The following is a 23,054-nucleotide window of genomic DNA, read 5'->3' on the forward strand; positions in this document are numbered from 1 at the left end:
TATCTAGTCATGATTTTGAACACCTCTATCAAATCTCTTCTTAAATATTCACTTTTCCGAGGAGAACAGCGCCAGATTCTCCAATGTACCCACTTAATTGGAGTTTCTCCTCCCTGAAACCATTTTCAGCAATCTTTTCCACACATCCTTCCTAAAGTTTGATGCCCAGAATTGGATACAATGCTCCAGTTGAGGCCGAACTGGGGTTTATACCTGCTCAATATAACTTCCTTGCTTTTGTACTCTACATTCCTATGTATAAAGCCCGGGATTCTGTATGTTTAATTTATCTGCCTTGTCATCTTTGCTGGTTTGTCCACATCTACTTTCAGGGGCCTCTGCTCCGGGGCTGTTCTCTGAGCTGTTATCCCTTCTGGGGCTATATGCTTCTTTACATTTTGGCTAAGATCAAGGTCAGATCAAGCCCAAGATGGGGTGCAATGCTGTATCCTGTCAATGTCAAAGCAAAATACTATGGTGCTGGATTCTGAAATAAAAACAGAAAATGCTGGAGAAACTCAGGTCTAACAGCATCCGTGGAGAGAGAATAGAGCCAACATTTCAAACCAGGATGACTCTTCATCAGAGCATCTTATCTTAGCAGCTTGGATCTTCTTTGCCTCTCTTGTAGGGACCACAAATTGGATTTAATTGGAATTTGAATTTGGTTTTTGGAACAAGCAAGGAATGGATTTGAGTCCACCTGATCCATTCTGAGCATTAGCTTTGTAACTTTAAGGATGGCGTGATGGCACCGTGGTTAGTACTGCTGCCTCACAGCGCCAGGGACCCAGGTTCGATTCCTGGCTTGGGTGACTGTCTATGCTGAGTCTGCACATTCTCCCTGTGTTTGTGCACATTTCCTCTGTGTGCTCTGGTTTCCTCCCACAGTCTAAAAGACCTGCTGGTTAGGAGCATTGGCCCTACCGCGTCCTCGCCTGTCGCCTGGACACACCTTGGCGGGCCTTGTTGCCACTGGGCGGCGGAGGTCCCAATGGAGGTCGCTCTACGGAGGGATCTCCCCCAATTACCTCGGGAACCTGGGGTGGAGGGTGCTGCACGACCGTAGGATTCACTGGTTCGTGGGCTCCCAAGACTGCTCTTTCTGTGGCCTCGAGGAGTCCGTGGACCATGTCTACATTTTGTGTTATAGATTGCACACCCTCTTTGATTTTCTGAAGAACCTTTTATTGATGTTTTGTTTGCATTTCAGTCCCATGCTCCTGATCTACGGACACCCGGTGCAGAGAGGGGAGGGTCGGGATGCCGATCTCCTCGTGAACCTGCTCCTGGGCCTGGCGAGACGCGCCATCAACAGGTCCAGGCAGTGGGCGATCGGGGAAGCCATCTGTCTCGACTGTCTGCCCCTCTACCGTGGCTACGTTCGCGGCCTGGTGTCCCTGGAGAGGGAGCACGTGGTGTCCGCGAGCATAGTCGACGCCTTCTGTGCCCGTTGGGCACCGCAGGGGCTGAGGTGCCTTATAGACCCCGACAATCACATTTTGATTTGACGTGTCTTAAGTTTCCTTTGTACTTTTTGTTTCTGTTCAAGCTGTTCCGCCTCCTTTTGGGGAGCTGCCCCCTTTTTCTTTGTCCGAACGTAATTTAAGTTTGTTTGCTTGGTTCGACCCGAAAGACCGACCCGAAAGAACGACCCAAAAGACTTGACCCGAAAGACACCTCCCACAGTCTAAAAGACCTGCTGGTTTGGTACATTGGCCATGCTAAATTCCCCTTCAGTGTACCTGAACAAGCTCTGGAATGTGGCAACTAGGAGATTTTCACAGTAATTTCATTGCAATGTTAATGTAAGCCTACTTGTGACACCAATAAATTAACTTTAAGAATAATCTAATAGAGGTGTATAAGATTATGAAGGGTATAGATAGAGTGAACAGAGGCAAGCTTTTTCCTAGGTTGGATACAAAAATTACGAGGGGCCATGGGTTTAGGGTGAGGCGAGGTATAATTCAGATGTTAGAGGGAGGTTTTTCACGCAGAGGGTGGTGGGGGCCTGGAATGCACTGCCAAGTAGGGTGGTGGAGGCAAGCACACTAGAGTTGTTTAAGGCTTACTTAGATAGGCACATGAGCGGACTAGAGATGGAGGGATACAGGAGACTTTTCTAGCTAAAGATCAAGAGCCTAGGGACGTCCCTGGGAATCAATTGATTCCTATGGACCTTCCAACATATTTCATGGCTCACTTGTTTTACTTCTGTGCCTCTGGGGATTCTGTAAATGTCTGTCTAAGTTGTGCACGTTATTGATGTCTTTTCTTTTACTTCACAGGTGATTCGGTCCGCTTTGTTGACCAACAAGGGGCATACATGTGGTGGGTCGTGCGAGGGCTGCTCTTGGATGTTGCTTTGAGAGTTGCCTAGTGCTTCACGTTGTTAGTGTGCGCTTAAACTGGACCATGTGATGTGCAACATGACAGCTCAGTGACTATCACTGTTTGCTGTGCAGATACGTGGATTTGGGCCGGTGTCTGTGAGTTTGCACATTCTCCCCGTGATTGCGTGGGTTTTCTCCGGGTGCTCCGGTTTCCTCCCCCCCCCCCAAAAATGTGCTCTTAAGCTGATTGGTGTAACAAATTGTCTCCAAATTAGTCTTCCCTCAAACTTCCCCAATAGGCATAGACAAAGGTCATAGGTAGAGGAGGGCACTCACAATGTTTAAATGGTGGCGCGGGCTCGTTGGGCCGAAGGGCCTGTTTCCCGTGCTGTATTGTTCTTTGTGTAAAATATTTTTAAAAACTGTGGGATAGATTAAAAATGCAGTTCCTGAAAGGGATACTGCATCACAGTAAACACAATCCTCTGGGTCTGTGAGACTGCCAGCTCAGGTTGACTTTGTAAACTCGACCTTTCCCCTCACCACAAACAAGACTCTCGAGGCGAGCTCCTCACTCCAACCGTTCAGGTGCTCGAGCTGACCCCACCCCCCCGAATCACTGCAACGCCCCCCGGGGTGTCACTCAGACGTTTGCGCCGCCTTCCCCGGGTTATGATTGGTTGCGTTGTGGGTGGGACGGGGTTGATGACGTACATAGCCCGCCCGCTCCTCTCTACTTAAGGGCGGTGCCTGCGGTCAGGGGACGGTTGGGTTTTTGAAAAGGCGGGAAGATGAGCGCGTGCCGAGCACAGGTCGTTGCACTGCTGGCTGTTTGTGCGCATGCGTGCGGGCGCACTGGGACAGGCCCGCTGGGCGGCGCTGTGTCCGTGCCTTCGAACAGCCCCGAGGTTCTGGGAGCCGCTGAGTTCGCCGTCACCGAGTACAACAAAGCTTCCAACGACGTGTACGCCAGCAAGTTGCTGAGAATCTTGTCTGCGAGCAAGCAGGTAAAGGGCGAGGGGAAGTGTTCAACTTCTCCAGGGAGAAAGAGCCCCAGTTTTAAAGGATGAGTTTAGGGCAAGGCTTCATGGGGAGGAGAATCTAGGTTCAAACTATGGGGACGTTTTGACAGCACCCTGCCAGCAAGTGGGGAAGGGGAAAGGGTTCTGCGTGTTCGAGTTAATGTCCACCAGGACTGAAAAGGAGATAGAAAAACTCTAAGGGAGCAGCATATCTCAAGTTGTTTTTTTTAAGAATATTATATTTTAAACATCATAGGTAGGGAGTCAGGAGATATCAGGACAGCTGGCTTTACAAATCTAGTCAAAGATGTCAGGCCTTTACCATAGAATCCCTACAGTGCAGAAGGAAGGCCATTCAACTCATTGAGTTTGCACTGACCCATAACCCTACTTATATACTGTACTAACCACCTGACACTAGGATCAATTTTGCATGGCCAGTCAACTTAACCTGCATATCTTTGGACTGGGTGAGGAAACTGGAGCAGCTGAAGGAAACCCATACAGACATGGGGAGAATGTGCAAACTTCACACACAGACAGTGACCCAAGCTGGGCACTGAACCCAGGTCTCTGGTGCTGTGAGGCAGCAGGGCTAATCACTGTTTTTTAAAGGTGGAGAATGACTGGGGAAAAACTTAGGGAGGGAATTTCAGGGTTCAGAGGAAAATCTGCTTAGAATTTTGGGCAGCTTTGGCCTCTTGTGAGGAAGGATGCTCTTGCTATTGAGGGAGTGCAGTGAAGGTTTACCAGGCTGATTCCTCGCATGGTGGGACTGACATGAGGAGAGGTTCAGTTAGTGGGATTATATTTGCTGGACTTCAGAAAAATGAGTGGTGATCTCATGAATCTATAAATTCTAATAGGATGAGACAGGGTGATACAGGAAGAATACTCCTGACGGTGGGGGTGTCCTGCACCAAGGATCACTCTTATGGATAAGGATAAACTATTTAGGACTGAGATTGAAACATTTATTCAACCAGTGAGTGGTGAGCTGTTGAATTTGCTACTATAGAAAGCAGTTGAGGCCAAAACAGTGCATGTTTTCAAGGAGGAGTTAAGTATAGTTCTTGGGGGTGGAAGGGATCAAGGGATATGGAGGAAATGTGGGACCAAGCTATTGTGTTGGATGATGAATGGTACAGTAGACTTGAAGGGCCAAATGGCCTACCCCAATCCTATTTTCTATCTTTCTATGAAGTGAACAGATGTTTGGGTGAGTTCATGTTTATCTAGGATAGAAGATGGGAAGCTGGTCCAGGGACTGTTGGAATAATCAAGTCTGGAGGCAACAAAGGCAAGGTTGGGTTGGTTGTGTTTTGGAGGTGATACTTGATTATCTTGGTGATGAGCTGATGAGGGTTTGGGAGTCAGATGTAGCATGAACAATGTGAAAGGTCTGGGTCAACTTCAGACAGTTGCCAGTGATGGAAATGTCAGTCAGGGGTGATAGATTTCATTGGGGGTGAAAATTTCCTCTTTTGCACAGCTGGCTTTTCTTGCCACATTATGTGGCACTCTGCAAAAGAAATCTGCAAGTGCTGTCACACTGGTGACTTGGAACTGGAAAATAATAGCAACATCGGAAATTCTGCAGTCAGGGTGCTTTTGTTTAAAAGGTTGTCCTGATCGCCGATATGAAGTGAACTCTCCCCCTGTTCCCCCTCCCCAAACATACACACAGACCCCCATTCCCCCAACACACAATCATGAATAAAAGGAAACACCCTCCAAATTAAAATTAAGCTCCCCAGAGGGGCATCTTGGCACTGTTTGGGTATGGCCCTCTCCTTGGAGGCTATACTTAGCTGTGGTCCCAATGGTTCCCTTTGTTTAGGTTCGTGCTTTGCAAAAACTAGTGGAATTCCTAATATAGATGGAAGATTCAGCAGGGAAGACCTCTAATGAGACGAATTTATTGAAATATGGTTTCCTGCTTTTCTGGGTAAGGACCTTGTCTGATCACTGTGTGTGGGGGCGGGGGGGGTGGAAAAATCAAACAAGATCTGGTTGGTGAGATTCTCATTTTCTGACTGTCTCTCAATATTTTGCATCCATGTTGCCACTGGTGCTAGTAGCAATGCTAACAATCACAGTTGGTGCTCTGGTGTCGAGAACTCAGTTTGAGTGCAACATCCAATAAACAGCAATGAGAGAGATGACCTGTTGGAGGGCGTGGTTGCCAATTCTAGTTGAACATAATCCTGGGGGTCTCATTACACGACCTCCTGTCTCCAGTTGTCCTGTCTAGTGAATAGCACTTTCCTTTCATTTTGTCATTCTTAAAATGAAGAAAAATAGTCTCTTTTTTTCCTTGGTTGCTTGCAGATGTTTGCTCAAGGTTAAACTTTAATTTTGGAGTATTGACAGCTATATTGAAAAGAAAGCATTGAACAGGACACTGGGACAGTATCATTTAATTATCTAAAATTATGAATACAAAATATGCCTTGGTATTGCAGCTGTAAACTGCTAATTGTCAGTGAGAGATGCTTGCATGTTTTATTGCTATGGCACTTTAAATCAATCTGTATTGCCCCATATTGTCCAGTTTGAGGAAATGCAAAAACACACTTTTTTAAGTTAGAGCAATGTTTTAAATTACAAAGATTGGAAGCACAATGTTTCCAACTACTGTTTCCAGTTGTTGAAATCAGCAGTGAGGGGAAATGAATAAAATATTGCATAATATCTAGAATGGGGTCAGAAGACAGTTTAGTGAACTGAGAAACTTGTAGTAAATAGAAGCGTAGGCCATTCAGCTCTTCAAGCCTACTTCACCGTTCATTTTGATCATGGTTGATCATATTGAATATCCTCTCTCTCTCCCCCCACTGCCTTCTTCCATATCCCTTGATCACTTTAGCCCCAAACTGTGCATAATACTTGGTGTGGCATTACCAATGCCCTATACAATTTACAGTTTTCTTTTAGGTCAAACCAAGTAGACAGACTCAAATTCTCTTGCTATGAAGGCCAACATGCCATTTGTTGTCTTTATTACCTGCTGCACCTGTGCACTTATTTCAGCAAATGATGCACAAGGGCATCAATGTCTGACCATGTATCCACCCCTCTCTATTTACAACCATTCAAGTAATAATTTTTCTTATTGCTATCAAAGTGGAAAGCTCACATTTATCAACATTATACTGTATCTACCATGCATATACCCACACATTTAGCCTGTCCAAATTCTGCTGAAGCATCTCTGCATCCTCCTCATGGCTTCCCCTCTCATGCAACTTTGTATTATCTCTCAATTTTCAGATGATCCATTTGATTCCCTCTTCCAAATCATATGTAATATGAACAGTTGGGTCTTGGTACAGATCCCTCTGGAACCCTGTCAGTCACCTACTGCCAAGCAGAAAAAAGACCCATTTATGTTAACTGTTCGCTTCCTATCTGCTCCCCAGTTTTCTATCAGTCATGAGACATTATCTGTAATCCCATGTGCTTTAACTTTACATAAGTTTGTAAAGCAATCAGCAGGAATTTTTTTCTTAAAGATTGATTCTGCAGCTCCATGTGGCTGTGATTATAGCTGCTACTATATCTACAGTTATTTTGCTACGGATATATCATTTTTTTCCCTTTGAAGTTACCCACCCTGCAGATCCTACCTTTTAGCATGTATCAATTTCCTTATCTCTCCACTTTTGAGGTTCTCTTCTGTACCTCATTGTTGTCTCCTAGGTAAAGTAAATACTTATTTTTCTCATTGTGCTAATTCACAAATCAAAATCTCTCAGAACAGCCTTTTTTCATAAGTTCATAAGATATTGGAACAGAATATCAAGTCTGCTCTGCCATTTGATCACAGCTGATATGTTCCTCATCTCTATTTTCCTGCTTTCCCCCCATTTCATTTTGTATCTCAATTCCAGTTGTTAACAGGAGGCCTCATAAATTGAAGGAAAATATTCTGAAAGGGTTGAAAGAGCAGAGGGATCCATTTTATATTTGCATAGATTATTGAAAATAGCAGTACAGGTGGAAAGGGAAGTTAATTGAGCACATAGTACATTGGCATAGAGGACAGGAGCAACATGTTGTCCACAACATGATTTAGACCTCAGCTGGAATGTTGTGTACTTTTCTGGATGTCTCACTATAGGGAGGATGTGAACACATTGGTAAGAATGTTCCCAACAATGAGAAACTTCATTCATGAGGATAGATTGGAGCTGTTCTGCTTGGAGGGAAGGGTGAACATAGAAAATAGGTGCATGAGTAGGCAATTTGGTCCTTTGAGCCTGCACCACCATTCAATATGATCATGGCTGATTACGCACTTTCAGTATCCCACTGCCTCTTTCATTCCATACCCCTTGATTTCTTTAGCCACAAGGGCCATGGACACTTTAGGAACTTTTAAGCAGTTATTGGATAGACACATGGAGCACACCAGAATGATAGGCAGTGTGATAGCTGGATCTTGGTTTTGGACAAAGCTTGGCACAACATCAGGGGCTGAAAGGGCTGTACAGTACTGTTCTATGTTCTATGTCCAGCTCCCTCTTGAACATACCTAACGAACTGGCCCCAACAGGTTTCTGTGGTAGAGAATTCCATGGGCTCACACCTGAGTGAAGAAGTTCCCCTCTTTTCCCACCCCCCCCCCCCCCCCCCCCCCACACAAACAGTGTAGCACCTGTACCTGAGCCATTTACTGGGAACACAGCAGGAGTGATGCTAACATTTGTACTCTGTGCATAATTTTGTTGGTGTGGTGCACTAAAGTACCACAGCAGGCTGAGAAATTTAAGCATGGAGATGGGAGAGAACAGGATTTGTGACTGGCATCTGGCAGTTGCAATCTTCCCCATCCATTTTTCTGGATGTAATCAGCCTTGTCCAAGAAATGGTGCAAGGCTGATTACAATATCCTAATACTTAGCATCTATTTAGCAAGCCCATTAATTCACAAGCTATTGGGCATGATTTTCCCAAAAAGTAGCTAAGTGCCCAGCAGGCAGGATCCTTCCCACCTGTCTTCTGGGCAAGTTTAGTGGAATGAATTTATGGCACACTGCATCAGAGGCTGTCACAAGATTTACACCATTGACAGGGACGCAGAGCCAAATCCTGCTCAAGCAGCTGGCATTGAGCTGCAGAGGGGACTAGCATGCATACCAATTATGCAGAGTACAAATGTTACTACTTCTGGGGTTAGTAGCTGAGACAGAAACTGCCAACATTCAGTGTTTAATTAGATGATGGACAAAAGAATAGGGGAACAGTGTGATTAATTATGATCAGGACTATCTATTGAATGAGCATGCCAAACAAAAATGATTAGGATGAATGGTCAGTTTCTTTGTAACTTCTCTGCTTCAAATAGTGCAATGCAATCTTTCTTTCTGCCCCTCAAGTCAATGTAATGGCGCCTCTAATGGTACAATCCTCCTACAGTCAGCCTGGATTATGTGCTCAAGCCCTTGGGTAGATCTTGAACATACACTACTTTTTTGAGCCGAATGAAAGGCTGAAGTAAAATGGAGAGGAGTTATTGGGAATTCTTCTGATGAATGTACTGTACTAGATTGCCCCCTTCCCCCTCCCCACATGGACTTTATTTAGTGATAGGCTTTTGCCTCTAATGTTTAGCTGTATTCATTGCTTTTATTCATTACTGACCTGTTGCAACTTGCAGTAATAATTCTGTTCCTACTTGCTGTATTTTTTCCTTTTTCCACTTCTAGTTTTACTAATGTTTGTTTCTTTAATTTTCAGTTCTGAAGAGCCTAAAAATAATAGAATCAGTCAGCATTAGAGGAGGTCAGCAGCTATTAGTCCCACTCTCCTGCTATTTGACCCATAACCTGCAATCTTTTCTACATCAAGTATGTGAAATTTATTTTCAAAGTTGCCATTGAATCTCCATTCACCAAACTTTCAGACCTTGCCTTTTAGGTCATCATAACTGAACATTTTAAAGTAGTCATTTCAACACCACTATTTTCAATTATTTTAAATCTGTCACAATGTTGAGTCCAGTTACTCCAGAGATTGAGGGTACAAATTGATGCTGACATTCCAGTGCAGTAATGAGGAAGTGCTGCACTTTGTGGTGCCATCTTTAGGCTGAGACATTAAACCCAAGGCCCATCTGCTTGATGGATGTGAAAGATTGGCACATTTTGAAGAATTGCAGGGGAGTTCTTCTTGGGGCCCTAGCCAATATTGAGCTGAGTCAATATCAAGATGATGTTATCTGGTCATTGTCATATCACCATTTCTGAGAGCTTTGTGTTGCCTATATTACAATGGTAACAAAAAAATTAAAGTACTTAATTGGCTGTAAAATGCTTTGGGACTTCATGAAAGGCATCATACAAATACAAGCCTATTTGTTACCAATATTACTGCTAGTGGAAACAGTTTTGTCCTATTAAAACTCCCTTGTTTTGACAAACTTAATTAAATCTTCCATTAATCTCTGCTGTAAAGAGAATGGTCCTAGCTTTTCTAGTTTTTTGGAGAGACTAAGGTTCTTCATCCATGTATCCTCTCCAAGGCCTTGATGTATTTTCACAATGGGATGCAATAGGAGGCCTAAACAGTGATTTATAAAGGTTTAGTGTAAATTGTGTGCATTTGTATTCTGGGCTTGTATTATTAAAGACAGGGTTCTTGAGTTTTAATAGCCTTCCCATTGTGAAGACTCTTTCTGCAGCTAGGATGCATTCCATCTGCTCAAGTGACTTTCCTATTTTGAGTGCTGCCAATATTTAAGTTTACATGTTTAGAGTTTATTGTGGAGAAGATGGCCATTCAGCCCTTTGTAGCTGTATCATCCCTCCATGGATTAATTCACTTATTGCCAGTCCCCCACTCTTTCCACATCCCTATACATTCCTCCTTTCCAGGAATTTAGAAAATGTAGAAAGATTTTGGCCTATCATGCCTACGCCAGCCAAACCCAGCCTTAGCTTATTCTGCAGAACTTGGTTGTAGCCCTGAGAGTTGTGGGATTTCAGGTGCATATCCAAGCATCTTATCAATGAGTTGAGTATTTCTGCCTCTTATTTGAGGTAGTGAGTTCCAGACTCCTATTGCCCTCTGGATAAAAAATTTCCTCTTTTTCCCCTCTAACCCTTCTACCAATCACTTTAATTCTGTGACCTCCTAGTCACTGACCACTCTGAGTGGATGGGAAGAACCCATTTCCCTTAATTCGGGGCTCCTCATAACCTTGTATACCTCAGTCAAATCTTCCCTTGTTCTCCTCTTCAAAAAGATTGAGCCAGGCCTATCTAACTTTTCCTCAAAGCTGCAATTTACTGGCCCAGGAAAGATCCTTGTAAATCTGTGCCTTCGCTAGTGCAGCTGCACCCGGCCTTTAATGAGATGACCAGAATTCTATCCAATTTTGTTTTGATTTCTCCTGTACCTCTCTTTTGTCTAAACAGTTACTTTATTTTCACAGAAGGTACTGCCAAAGTGCTTATTTAATACCTCAACTGTGCCCTCAAGAGGATCTCCCTTTTTAGTCCCTCATCACTCTCTGCCTTTTGAGGTGTCTTTTTCTATTTTAAATAAAAGATTTTTGAATTTCTTGCCTGCCAATATTCTGTTACTGTATTTGCCCACTTTTTTCAGTTCTACTTTGTACCTTCTGTATTCTGCTTGGTTCTCTACTATTCTTTGAATCTGGCATTTACCATAAGTTTCTTTGCTTCTATTTCATTTTGCTATCCATCTTCTGTCCTTAGTCACATCTGAAATCTCTAGGTTTCACTGTTCTCCCTTCCCCCTCGAAACAATGTGTAGCACCTGTACCTGAGCCATTTACTGGAACACAGCAGGAGTGATGCTAACATTTGTACTCTGTGCATAATTTTGGTGTGGTGCACTACTAACGTACCACAGCAGGCTGAGAAATTTAAGTGTGGAGGTGGGGAGAGAACAGGATTTGCAACTGGCATCTGGCCAGTTGCAATCTTGCCCATCCATTTTTCTGGACGTAATCAGCCTTGCACTATTTCTTGGACAAGGCTGATTACAAAATCCTAATACTTAGCATCTATTTAGCAAGCCCAGACCCAATTGTCCAAGCTAGCTAAAGTTTTTGCCCCAGCTGGTGGAAGTCCACAACAGTGAGGATCATGTATGTTTCCCACAAGGATCAGGTGCAATGCATTTGGTGGGATCCAAGGCCATTGAGACCTGATGAGGTCGGGAGCAGGAGGTGGCATCCTGGTATCCAGGCAGTGCCAAGAGGGTGAGTCCTGAGGGTGGGGGGAGGCACAGTCAGAGCCAGCAATTGGTATGCATGCTAGTCCCCTCTGCAGTTCAATGCCAGCCTCTTGAGCAGGATTTGGCTCTGCACCCACATCAATGGTGTAAATCTTGTGACAGCCTCTGTACAATGTGCCATAAATTCATTCCACTAAACTTGTCCAGAAAACAGGTGGGAAGGATCCTGGCTGTTGGGCACTTTTTGGGAAAATCATGCCCAATAACTTTTGAATTAATGGACTTTTCTCAGTGGTCACAAACGAAACTTTGATTCACCACTGAGAACCGTAGCACAAATCTTTGTTAAATCACTGACAGTAAATTGTACTGGGCAGCTTTTCAATTTCACTTTCTACATCAATCAGTGGGATTGCCTGGAAATTAAGTTACATGATGAATGGTGAGCCAAAATTTAATTTGTGAAGAGTGCAAGCAGTTGAAAGTTTGTTGTTAACTTAATTTTTTTGCTGAGAACTCTTGACTGTATGCCTGTGCTCAATTCAGATTATTGGGGATTACATTTTGTGCAGAAATTAGCTGTAAGGAGTGGACTGGATTTAACACTTGCAGAACATAATTCTGACATCCCCTTCTGAAGGAAATGGCAGAGGTGATAGTAGATGCCTTAGTGATTATTTTCCAAACCTCGCTGGATTCCGGGGAAGTGCCAGAAGTTTGGAAAACAGCTAATGTTACGACGCTGTTTAAAAAGGGTAGCGGGCAAAAGGCAGGGAATTATAGGCCAGTTAGTTTAACATCTGTTGTGGGGAAAAATGCTTGAATCCGTCATCAAAGAAGAAATAGCGAGGCACCTTGAGAAGAATTGTTTGATAGAGCAGATGCAGCACAGATTCGTTAAGGGAAAGTTGTGTCTGACAAATTTATTGGCATTCTTTGAGGATGTGACTAGTGCGGTAGACAGAGGGGAACTGGTGGATGTGGTGTTTCTCGATTTTTCAGAAGGCGTTGGATGAGGTGCCACACAAGGTTGCTTCAGAAGGTTAGGGGGCATGGAGTTGGGGGTAAGGTGTTAGCGTGGATAGAGGATTGGTTGTCTAATAGGAGGCAGAGTGTTGGTATCAATGGGTGCTATTCTGATAGGTGGTTGGTGACTAGTGGAGTGCCACAGGGATCGGTGCTGGGGCCTCAACTATTTACCATTTTATATAGATGATCTGGAGGAGGGGGCTGAGTGTAGGGTGTTGAAATTTGCTGATGACACAAAAGATAAGTGGAAATGCAAATTGTGCAGAGGGTGTGGAAAGTCTGCAGGGGGATCTAGACAGGCTAAGCGAGTGGGCGAGGACCTGGCAGATGGAGTACAATGTTAGCAAGTGTGAGGTTATCCACTTTGGTAGGAATAATAGTAGGAGGGATTACTATTTAAAGGGTAAAAAGCTGAAGCATGCTACGGTGCAGAGGGACCTGGGGGTCCTTGTGCATGAGATGCAAAAACCCAGTCTGCAGGTGTAGCAGGTGATCAAGAAGGCGAATGGGATGCTGGCCTTTATAGCGAGGGGGATAGAATATAAAAGCAGGGAGGTCTTGCTGCAACTGTACAGGGCACTGGTGAGGCCGCAGCTGGAGTACTGTGTGCAGTTTTGGTTGCTGCACTTGCGCAAGGATATTTTGGCCTTGGAGGGAGTGCAGAGGAGGTTCACCAGGCTGATACCAGAGATGAGGGGGTTGGACTATGAAGAGAGACTAAATAGACTGGGTCTGTACTTGTTGGAGTTTAGAAGGACTGGGGGGGATCTTATAGAGACGTGTAAGATAACGAAAGGGATGGTTAGTGTAGAGGTAGAGAGATTCTTCCCGCTCAAAGGACAGCAGGACTAGAGGGCACAGCCTCAAGATAAGGGGGGGGGGGGGGCAGTTTAGAACGGAGTTGAGGAACTTCTTCACTCAAAGGGTGGTGAATCTCTGGAATTCTCTGCCCGTTGAAGTGGTGGAGGCTACCTCGCTAAATATATTTAAGACACGTGTAGATAAGTTTTTGGTAGGCAAGGGAACTAAGGGTCATGGGGAGAAAGTGGAACTGAGCCACTTCAGATCAGCCATGATCTTATTGAATGGCAGGGCAGGCTCAAAGGGCTAGATGGCCTACTCCTGCTCCTATTTCTTGTGTTCTTATCAGGGCTTGGTTTTTTAACATGTTTTCTTTTCAGCTTGTTGCTGGAGTGATTTACTTCCTTGAAGCTGAACTGGGGAGAACACAGTGTAGAAAGAGTGAGGTTCAAGATCTGGAATCCTGTGATTTGCAAGCAGATCCACAGGTAAAACTTAACATTTTGTTACAAGAATGGGGGTGGGTGGGAGGTTGATCTTATTACCTCATCACGAATGTTTTTCAACAACATTAGGTCATAAAATCAGGAGTGAGTCAATGAAAGGGAATGGCACTTCATGCCCATTCACATCTTATCAAAAAAAATCCAGGCACAATATGGAACTCACCCAAAATGGGTGAGACACCCATTTACATGCATCTCAGTATAATAACATGGTACTCTCCCAACCTCATTACCTTAACAACCTTGTTGGGGACAACTCAAAACAGCGATTAAAACACCTGCTTTATAAAAGCTTCGGGTGCCACTCTGACCTCAGCAGCAGCTGCTTCCCTTGGGACCTGAGGCAGTGCTATCTAGGACCAGTAGTGCTGGGGTTCTGTGGGAGTAGGGGAGAGCGAAGGCCCCCCACCCCCAAATTAGAGAATGGACTTGTCAATTGGTTTCATAGCTGTAGTGATTCTTCTTGTGGCTGCTTGTGTGATGAAGAAGGAATTGTGGGCACTGCAAGGGCAGTCCAGACCACAGGCTGCAACAGGAGGAGAGGGAGGTGCTCATTGGAGCAGGGGCTGGCTGCCAATTGGCCCAGGGGACCTTTGCCATGTCCTGCAGGACTTGGCACCTCTGGGCACAAGGATACAATTACTGGTGAAGGACACAACAGCCCTCAACATTTACACCACTAGGTCCTGGGCCACCAATGTGGACCTCTATGGGGGCTCCCAGTTCTCTTTCCACAAATGTGACAGAGCCCCTATAAACCTGGGCTGGGCAGTAAATCAATTTCAACCTGGGCCAAGTCCAGCGTGAATCCCAGGCTGCAGGATAGGCATGTCCACAATGGCAGCAAAAGGACCCTTGCTGAAAGGTTTGAACAGGAAGGGGTTCTACTCCATGTGCAGTTGGTATGTGACCACCAGTGGAAATCACTCCCTGCCCCCATAACCCTTATCACTCTCTCCCATGCCATGGTAAAACAAGGCTAATGGGCCTGGGTAGGCTGCAGTAGTGAATTACTGTTGCAGGCAGGAAAGTGATGACAGTTTGCTATGCAGCACACTTATTGTGCCCTGGTGCAATCCTCATTCCTACCTGTGCTCTACATGCATGTTGGCACCTGGGTCCACATCTGGGAGAGGGGTTCAGGGACCACAGCCACTACTGTAGGGCCTTGGGAATGGTGGGGACAGGGAATATACAGTATTTGCTTGGTTCTGGGATGCCATTGCAGCTTCAGTGACTTGGTGGCCCTGCATGCCACCCAGAACTGGCACTCATGGTTTTGACTACCTTGATTGTAAGTGGAGTGACAGATAAAGAACATGTGGCTGAAATTGGTGATTGTGGTACATAGGGGAAAGGACCTCAGTACCTTGCTGCTGCAATGTTTAGAGCCCCTGAGGCTAAGCTCAGGCTATGGTCATCCCTGCTGAAGGATAATCAAAGACATATTAATCTCAGCAGTGGGGTGCAATAACATTTTTATCATTAACAGTGCAATAACTCAGTGCTCATGCTGAACATGGACTGTGAAACCAAACTATGCCTAATTCCCTCAAAATAAATGGTACACTCCTTCACCTGTACCCTCTTTGTAACCCTACAACTTAACCTTGTATGGTCTACCACTGTCTAGCTGTGCCCCCAAAATGTACATGAGGTGGAGATAATCAGTTGCATTCTGTGTCCTGTGGCTTGTGATGCCCTTGGTGTGTGTCCTCTGGAGGGCCCCAGCTGGCTTTCTAGGTGTCACAGATGTATCCCTGCCACCCTGTGCAACTCAGTGCCCATGAGATGCACCAGTGTTAGGAAGGGAGGAGTCAGAAGGCCTTGGCATGGGCTGCAGCCCTTCCTCCTCCTTTGGAATGCCAATAGGTTCCTGGGTTGCTCCATACAATGACAGGGCTTCTGGACTGAATTCCAAAGGCTCTGGCATCATCTGGCCCTGTCAGTGCCAGAGGCTCACCTGCATTAGCCCATTGGTGTGTGAGCCCTTGCCAGTGGCCCTCTGAGTTTGGGGCCATTTATTGATGGCAGCAGCAACTGCTCTGTGAAACTGGATCAGGCTTCACAGCCCCTCAGTCATGCCCCACTGAGTGGGCCATGCTCTTGAGGGCTGCAGTCTTAGCCCACTGTATCTTGGCACTGTCCCACTGGGTCTTGTACAACCTCTCAAGCCTCAGCCATGGGCCACAGAATCTCAAGGCTCCTGAGTGATTCAGCCATGGCCCTCTGGATCTCTGTAGCCTGCTATGACTGGGCCATGGCTTGGGACACCACCCTTGCACTGTTGGCCTGGGTACCAAACAGTACCAGCAATTGCTACAGTACCTGTAAGCTTTGACTCCTCCCAACAGCCTCGCAATTCCTTCAGTGTTGCCAACATCCCCCTCCTGTATTCACTGCTGCACATCCAGCAACTGAGGTAGAATTAATTGCCAAGGCCCAACATCTGGTATGGGGCCAGCTGAGTTCTTGCCTCCACATGCCAGAAGCCTCAGATATTCCTGCCTCTGCCTGATTGTACATCTAACAGGTGCTGTGCAGTCCAGTGACACAGAAGACTGACCCCTAAATTGACCCACCAAAGTCATAGTCTCTGGGATAGTGAACTGTGACTTTGCTTTTTTAATAAAACAAACTGGTGCTGGCCTTGGTAGTTTCTTCCTTGCCCTTCCTGAAGTGTCTTCAGAGCTGTTGGGGAAGGAGGTCAATGATGCCAGATGGGCCTGGTGCATCAGGGTCATCTTGTGCAACACAGGACACAAGGTTGAGCGCAAGGGAAGGACATGAACTTGCAATGCATGCAAATGACAAGGTATCTCAACCATTTGGAGGATTGGCAGGTGCTCACATTAGTGACAGCTTGACCTGGTTGTCAGTAATGATAACAGGTTTTCATCCTCCCCACCAGATCCAGCACATGCTCCTCAAAAAACATGAGAATTCTTATTTCAGACAAACCATCCTCTGCCTTTCCTGTTTCTGACTGATTTATGGACTTTCTTTTCTTGTGGAGATGGAAGGAGAGATGTGAAGACTGATGGCAGGAAGCATGTTGGGTGTCAAGGGGTGGGCCTGTGATGGCAGGGGTTGAATGAGGACTTTGGGGGGGGGGGGTGGGGGATCATGGGGGACAGGGTGTGGTGTGGCAGTGTTTGTTTGGGGACAAGTGTTATGTGGTCAGGGGCTGGAAGCCTGGTTTGCAGGGGGATGTGTACAGCAGGTGTCACATAAGGGAAACAAGCCACAACAGGATGTGCACTCTTGCTGCCCAAATGTGGTCATTCAATTTCTTCCTGCACTGGCAGCCAGTTCTCTGCCAATTACTTTGCATTGACTGCCACTGCCTCCCAGGCTGCTCTGACTTCCCTTCTCCTGGCTCATGTCTAACTGAGGAGTAAGGTATCCCTCCTGTCCTCCAGGAGACATGCTAGCTCAACCTTAAAGAATCTGGAGGTTGTATTTGTAGTAGTCAATTTCCTGCTCTGCTTGCCTGTCTACCCATCCTAGGGGCTTATTGCAGGTGTCTCAAGACAGTTCAGCTGCACAGTTTGGACAAATTACATGCAGTTGCTGTTTTGTACTGAGGGGAGCCAAGGCAGGACTTCAATGTGGAGATTGGGGTGAAATGTGTTATTGTGGTGACATGGACACTCTGTAAATGGGCATAGTGGGAGACATTCATTGGGATTATGGAGGGAGGAAGATAAGAGGGAGAGTGATGGGGGTGGGGGGGTTAGGTGGGATCTCTAATGTCGTCTGTGGAGGGGAATGGTGTGTCATTGCCAGGGGAAGGGGGGGTTGGTTGCAAGCATGAGCACTGCAGTTTCACTGCTGTGTGTGCATGCATGTTTGGGACTTCTGAATTGAACTGCAGACTTTTGGAAAACTTGAGCCCCACCCCTTCCTCCTGGTGAGGAGCAGTTTGAAGGATTTTTTTTAAAAACTAAATTAGTGAACTGAAGACAGCCCTGCAGGAGAATGTCATTAGTTCATGAAGAGGCCGAGGATGTCCCAATAATAGAGGGAGTAGGGGGCGTGAGTATAGTTGGTGGCGTTGCAGCAAATAGGGTCCAGGTGAAGGCTGGGATGAAAGCACTTTATCTGAATGCACGAAGCATTCGGAATAAAGTGGATGAGCTGATGGCGCAGATCGACACAAATGGATACGATCTGGTGGCCATTAGAGACGTGGCTGCAGGGTGACAGGGACTGGGAGCTGAATGTACAGGGCTATCAAGTGTTTAGGAAGGATAGACAGGAGGGAAAAGGGGGGGGGGGGCGTAGCTCTGCTGATTAAGGATAGCATCACGGTGGTAGCAAGGGATGATATTGGAGCCAAGGAGCAGAGGGTGGAATCGTTGTGGGTGGAGATTAGGAACAGCAAAGGGAGGAAGACGCTGGTGGGTGTCGTCTATAGGCCCCCGAATAATCTGGAGATGGGGCGGGCTGTTAACGCGCAAATAAGTGCGGCGTGCAGGAATGGGACGGCCGTAGTTATGGGGGATTTCAATCTGCATATTGATTGGTCGACCCATGTTGGACGTGGGGGGCTCGAGGAAGAGTTCTTGGAATGCTGCCGGGATAGTTTCCTCGAACAGTGTGTTGGAGCCGACGAGGGAGCGAGCTATCTTGGACCTGGTGCTATGTAATGAAGTGGGTAGAATTAGGGACCTTGTGGTGAAGGATCCTCTTGGGGAGAGTGATCATTGTATGGTGGAGTTTCTGGTGCAGATGGAGGAGGAGAAAGTGGGTTCCCGGACACGCGTCCTTTGTTTGAATAGAGGGAAATACGGTAGGATGAGAGAAGAATTGGCGAATGTGGACTGGGAGAGCGCATTGGAGGGTGGGTCTGTTAAGGAGCAGTGGAGGATCTTTAAGGAGATCTTTCTTGGTGCTCAACGGAAATTTATTCCGATGGTCAAAAAGGATAGTAGGAGGAGAGGTAATAAGCCGTGGATAACGAAGGAGGTGAAGGAAAGTGTTAAACTAAAAGCGGAGGAATTTAGAGTAGCTAAGAGTAGTGGGTGAGAAGAGGATTGGGAGAGGTTTAAATGTCAACAAAGATTGACAAAGAAGTTGATAAGGAAGGGTAGGAGAAACTATGAAGCTGGGCTAGCGCTTAATATAAAAAAGGATAGCAAGAGTTTTTATAAATATATAAAAAGGAAGAGGCTGGCTAGGGTGAACGTTGGTCCTTTAGAGGATGAGAAAGGGGACCTAGTGGTAGGGGATGGGGATATGGCTAAGGTATTGAATAACTTTTTTGTTTCTGTCTTCATGGAGGAGGACGTGAATAATTTGCCGGGTGTTAGCGATAGAAAGGTGGTAGGACTGGAGGGTCTTAATGACATTACTGTTACTAGAAAGGCGGTGCTCGACAGACTGGAGGGGCTGATTGTGGACAAGTCCCCAGGACCGGATGGAATGCATCCGAGGGTTCTGAAAGAAATGGCGGAGGTGATAGTGGATGCCTTGGTGGTTATTTTCCAAACGTCGCTGGATTCCGGGGAAGTGCCGGATGATTGGAAAACGGCTAATGTTACGCCGTTGTTTAAGAAGGGTGCCAGGCAAAAGGCGGGGAATTATAGGCCGGTTAGTTTAATGTCTGTGGTAGGTAAAATGTTAGAATCTGTCATTAAGGAGGAAATTGCGAGGCATCTTGAAGGGAATTGCTTGATAGAGCAGACGCAGCACGGTTTCATTAAAGGGAAGTCGTGTCTGACAAATTTACTGGAGTTCTATGAGGATGTGTCTAGGGCGGTGGATAGAGGAGAGCCGGTGGATGTGGTCTTTCTAGATTTTCAGAAAGCGTTTGACAAAGTGCCTCACAAGAGGTTATTGCAGAAGGTCGAGGGACATGGAGTTGGGGGTAGGGTGTTAGCGTGGATAGAGGATTGGTTGTCAAATAGGAGGCAGAGAGTGGGGGTCAACGGGTGCTATTCGGATTGGTGGATGGTGACTAGTGGAGTGCCCCAGGGGTCAGTGCTGGGGCCTCAGCTTTTTAACCATTTATATAGATGATCTGGAGGAGGGAACCAAGTGTAGAGTGTCGAAATTTGCTGATGACACCAAGATTGGGGGAACGGCAAATTGTGCGGAGGGTGTGGAGAGTCTGCAGAAGGATCTAGATAGGCTGAGCGAATGGGCCAGGAAATGGCAAATGGAATTTAATGTTGGCAAGTGAGAGATGGTCCACTTTGGTAGGAAAAATGGTAGGAAGGACTATTACTTACGAGGCGAAAAACTGCAGCAGGCAACGGTGCAGAGGGACCTCGGGGTCCTTGTGCATGAGTCGCAAAAACCCAGCTTGCAGGTGCAGCAGGTGGTCAGGAAGGCGAATGGGATGCTGGCCTTCATAGCGAAGGGGATTGAATATAAAAGTAGGGAGGTCTTGCTGCAGCTGTATAGGGCATTGGTGAGGCTGCAACTGGAGTACTGTGTGCATTTTTGGGCACCGCACCTGCGCAAAGATATTTTGGCCTTGGAGGGAGTGCAGAGGAGGTTTACTAGGCTGATACCGGAGTTGAGGGGGTTGAGCTATGAGGAGAGGCTAAATAAACTGGGCTTGTACTCGTTAGAGTTTAGAAGAATGAGAGGAGATCTCATTGAGACGTATAAGATGATGAATGGGATGGATAGGATAGAGGTGGAAAGACTCTTCCTGCTCAAAAAAGACAATAGGACTAGGGGGCACAGCCTCAAGATAAAAGGGGGGCAGTTTAGAACAGAGTTGAGGAGGAACTTCTTCACTCAAAGGGTGGTGAATCTCTGGAATTCTCTGCCCGTTGAAGTGGTGGAGGCTGCCTCGCTAAATATTTTTAAGACGCGGGTTGATGGGTTTTTGATAGGAGAGGGGATTAAGGGTTATGGGGAGAGGGCGGGAAAGTGGAACTGAGCAGCGACAGATCAGCCATGATCTTATTGAATGGCGGGGCAGGCTCGAAGGGCTGGATGGCCTACTCCTGCTCCTATTTCTTATGATGAAAAGTGGCTTTGCTGAAATTATCCTTATAGGTGTCCCAACTCTAGAGCTGGGACAAGAGTGCAATGAAAAATGGTAGGCAGTTTAAATTGCAGTCAGTGGCAGGTACACTATTCCTCAGCCTGATGAAGCAAAATATTTTGTTTTTTGATTGAATATTTCAAACCTTTGCATCAATTTTTTTCCAATGGATTAAAACTGTTTCTATTCTCAGACATCATTGGAAACTTCCAGGTTTAAACTACCCTTGTTAGAGGAAACATAACAGGATCTTGTTTAAGTGACAAGGGAATAAATCCTAGAAAGGCAACTTAATTTCAAACTGTTAATTTTTCAGACAACGCTTTGCAACTTTGAGGTCTTTTCAGTACCCTGGAAAGGAAAATATGATCTGATAAAGACAATGTGCAGACCATCAAACAACTGAATTTCTGCATTGCAGCTAATTAATTTGCATTTGGCTACCAGCTGTTTAATGTTAACTAAAAGCTCTCTCTGCTTTAAGTACACTAAAAGCAATTCTTGCCTTTATTTTATTATGGAAATGTTATTTAAATGTTAAATACATCACCTGTGCAGCAAAATCATTGTAGCTTCTGATCAAGTTAAATAAAAATGTGTAACATGAGCAGGAGTGCTGTATTTCTGTGCTTCTGTATGTTTACAGCTGCCATGAGAAGACCAGTTAGAAAGTTATTGTAGGCTTTGCTAAAAGGATTATACAATTTTTAATGCACTTTTATTTTTGACAAGAAACATAAAAAATTGGAGCTGGAGTAGGGTATCTGGTCTTCAAACTTGCTGTACCATTCAACATGATCATGGCTGATCCTCTCTCAATGCCGTACTTCATGTTATTCCCATATCCCCAAGACTAGGTCTGGGATTTTTCTACTTCTGTTCGGATGGATTTGGTGATGGGAACATCTACAAGTTCACTTGCTGCCTGAAAAATACTTTGCTCTATATTTTACCACTGAGCCAAGAAAATATCTTGGGCTCCGTGTAATAGACATGAGCATTTTAGATACACTAGTTTACATGGAAGATGTATTGAGACAACTGTTGGATGGTGATTTATCAAGGTTTGTATTGGTGTAATGTCAGCACAACAGTAGCAAGCAGTTCATTCTCCTGCCAGTTTAACTGATTTCCTGTGCTCTTGCCTAAAATCCCCTGTTTTCTGTCCCTTGCTAAGATCAACCCTTGAATCCTAGTAAATGAGGGCCTGTGACATTGTAATTCTGACTTTTGCACTCTACCCTCAAGTGCTGCTGACAACAGAGACCAGGAACTCTATAATGTAGCACTTGGTAGTATCAGTGAGACAACTGAAGGAAAAGAGCTGCAGCTAGAACAATATTTTGTAGTTTTTCCATTCTGCTGACATACATCTGGATTTGCTTGTTGGGCTAAATTGTCACGAGCATCTGATTCCTTTTCAAGTTGATCATGTGCCTTTGGCTGAATTTTATGTAGGTTGCCTCAATGCTGGATAGATAATAGATGCACTTTGAATATGCAGTCTACCACAAGGTAAGCTGGCAGTCATCACTGTCTGAATAATGGGACTGCTGCTGAGGCACAAGCACCAAACATAAAAGAAAAGCATTGGAGCTACCATCAATATCAGGAGCAGCTGAGACCTCATTAGACCCATGATTGAAGACACTCCCCCTCCATTGATTCCACATTTTATAGAAAGCTTGTAACATGGGAAGAAAACAGCCTTGCTTTTTTTGTTAACTATTAAAACCCCTTCAATTCTCAGTAGCTCTGACCATCTACTGTCAAGTTGCCTCTTAGTTATTGAAGAGACCTAAGCAATGCTGGCAAAATTACCACATGGTGTGAATTTGCCAAGTAGTCACTCAATTCTATTGCCATAGAACCATAAATTTATAGTGCAGAAACAACCCCATTTTGTGCACTGGCCAAAAAAAGTAGCTGCTCATTTTAATCCCAATTTCCAACACCTGGTCCATACCCTTGCAGGTTACAGCACTTTACTTGCAGATGATGCATTTTGGTAGATTGAACCAGGGCAGAACTTACTCAGTTAATGGTAGGGCATTGGAGAGTTACAGAACAAAGATCTGGGTATACATGTTCATAGCTTCTTGAAAGTGGAGTCACAGGTGGACAGTGATGAAGAATGCATTCTATA

General features: G+C 45.4%; 1 pseudogene across 1 annotated transcript; it reads left to right on the forward strand.

Annotated features, from left to right (window-relative positions):
- Nucleotides 1-3,127: 3,127 nt before the first annotated feature.
- On the forward strand, nucleotides 3,128-21,496 carry LOC145350699 (cystatin pseudogene; annotated as a pseudogene). Its single transcript, XR_013888246.1, has 3 exons — nucleotides 3,128-3,343; nucleotides 13,777-13,884; nucleotides 21,225-21,496. The product of XR_013888246.1 is annotated as a cystatin pseudogene (transcript).
- Nucleotides 21,497-23,054: the final 1,558 nt, after the last annotated feature.

This window comes from Carcharhinus amblyrhynchos, chromosome 12 (assembly GCF_965287045.1).
Source record: "Carcharhinus amblyrhynchos chromosome 12, sCarAmb.v2.hapA, whole genome shotgun sequence".
In the NCBI taxonomy this organism is placed as follows: Eukaryota; Metazoa; Chordata; class Chondrichthyes; order Carcharhiniformes; family Carcharhinidae; genus Carcharhinus; species Carcharhinus amblyrhynchos.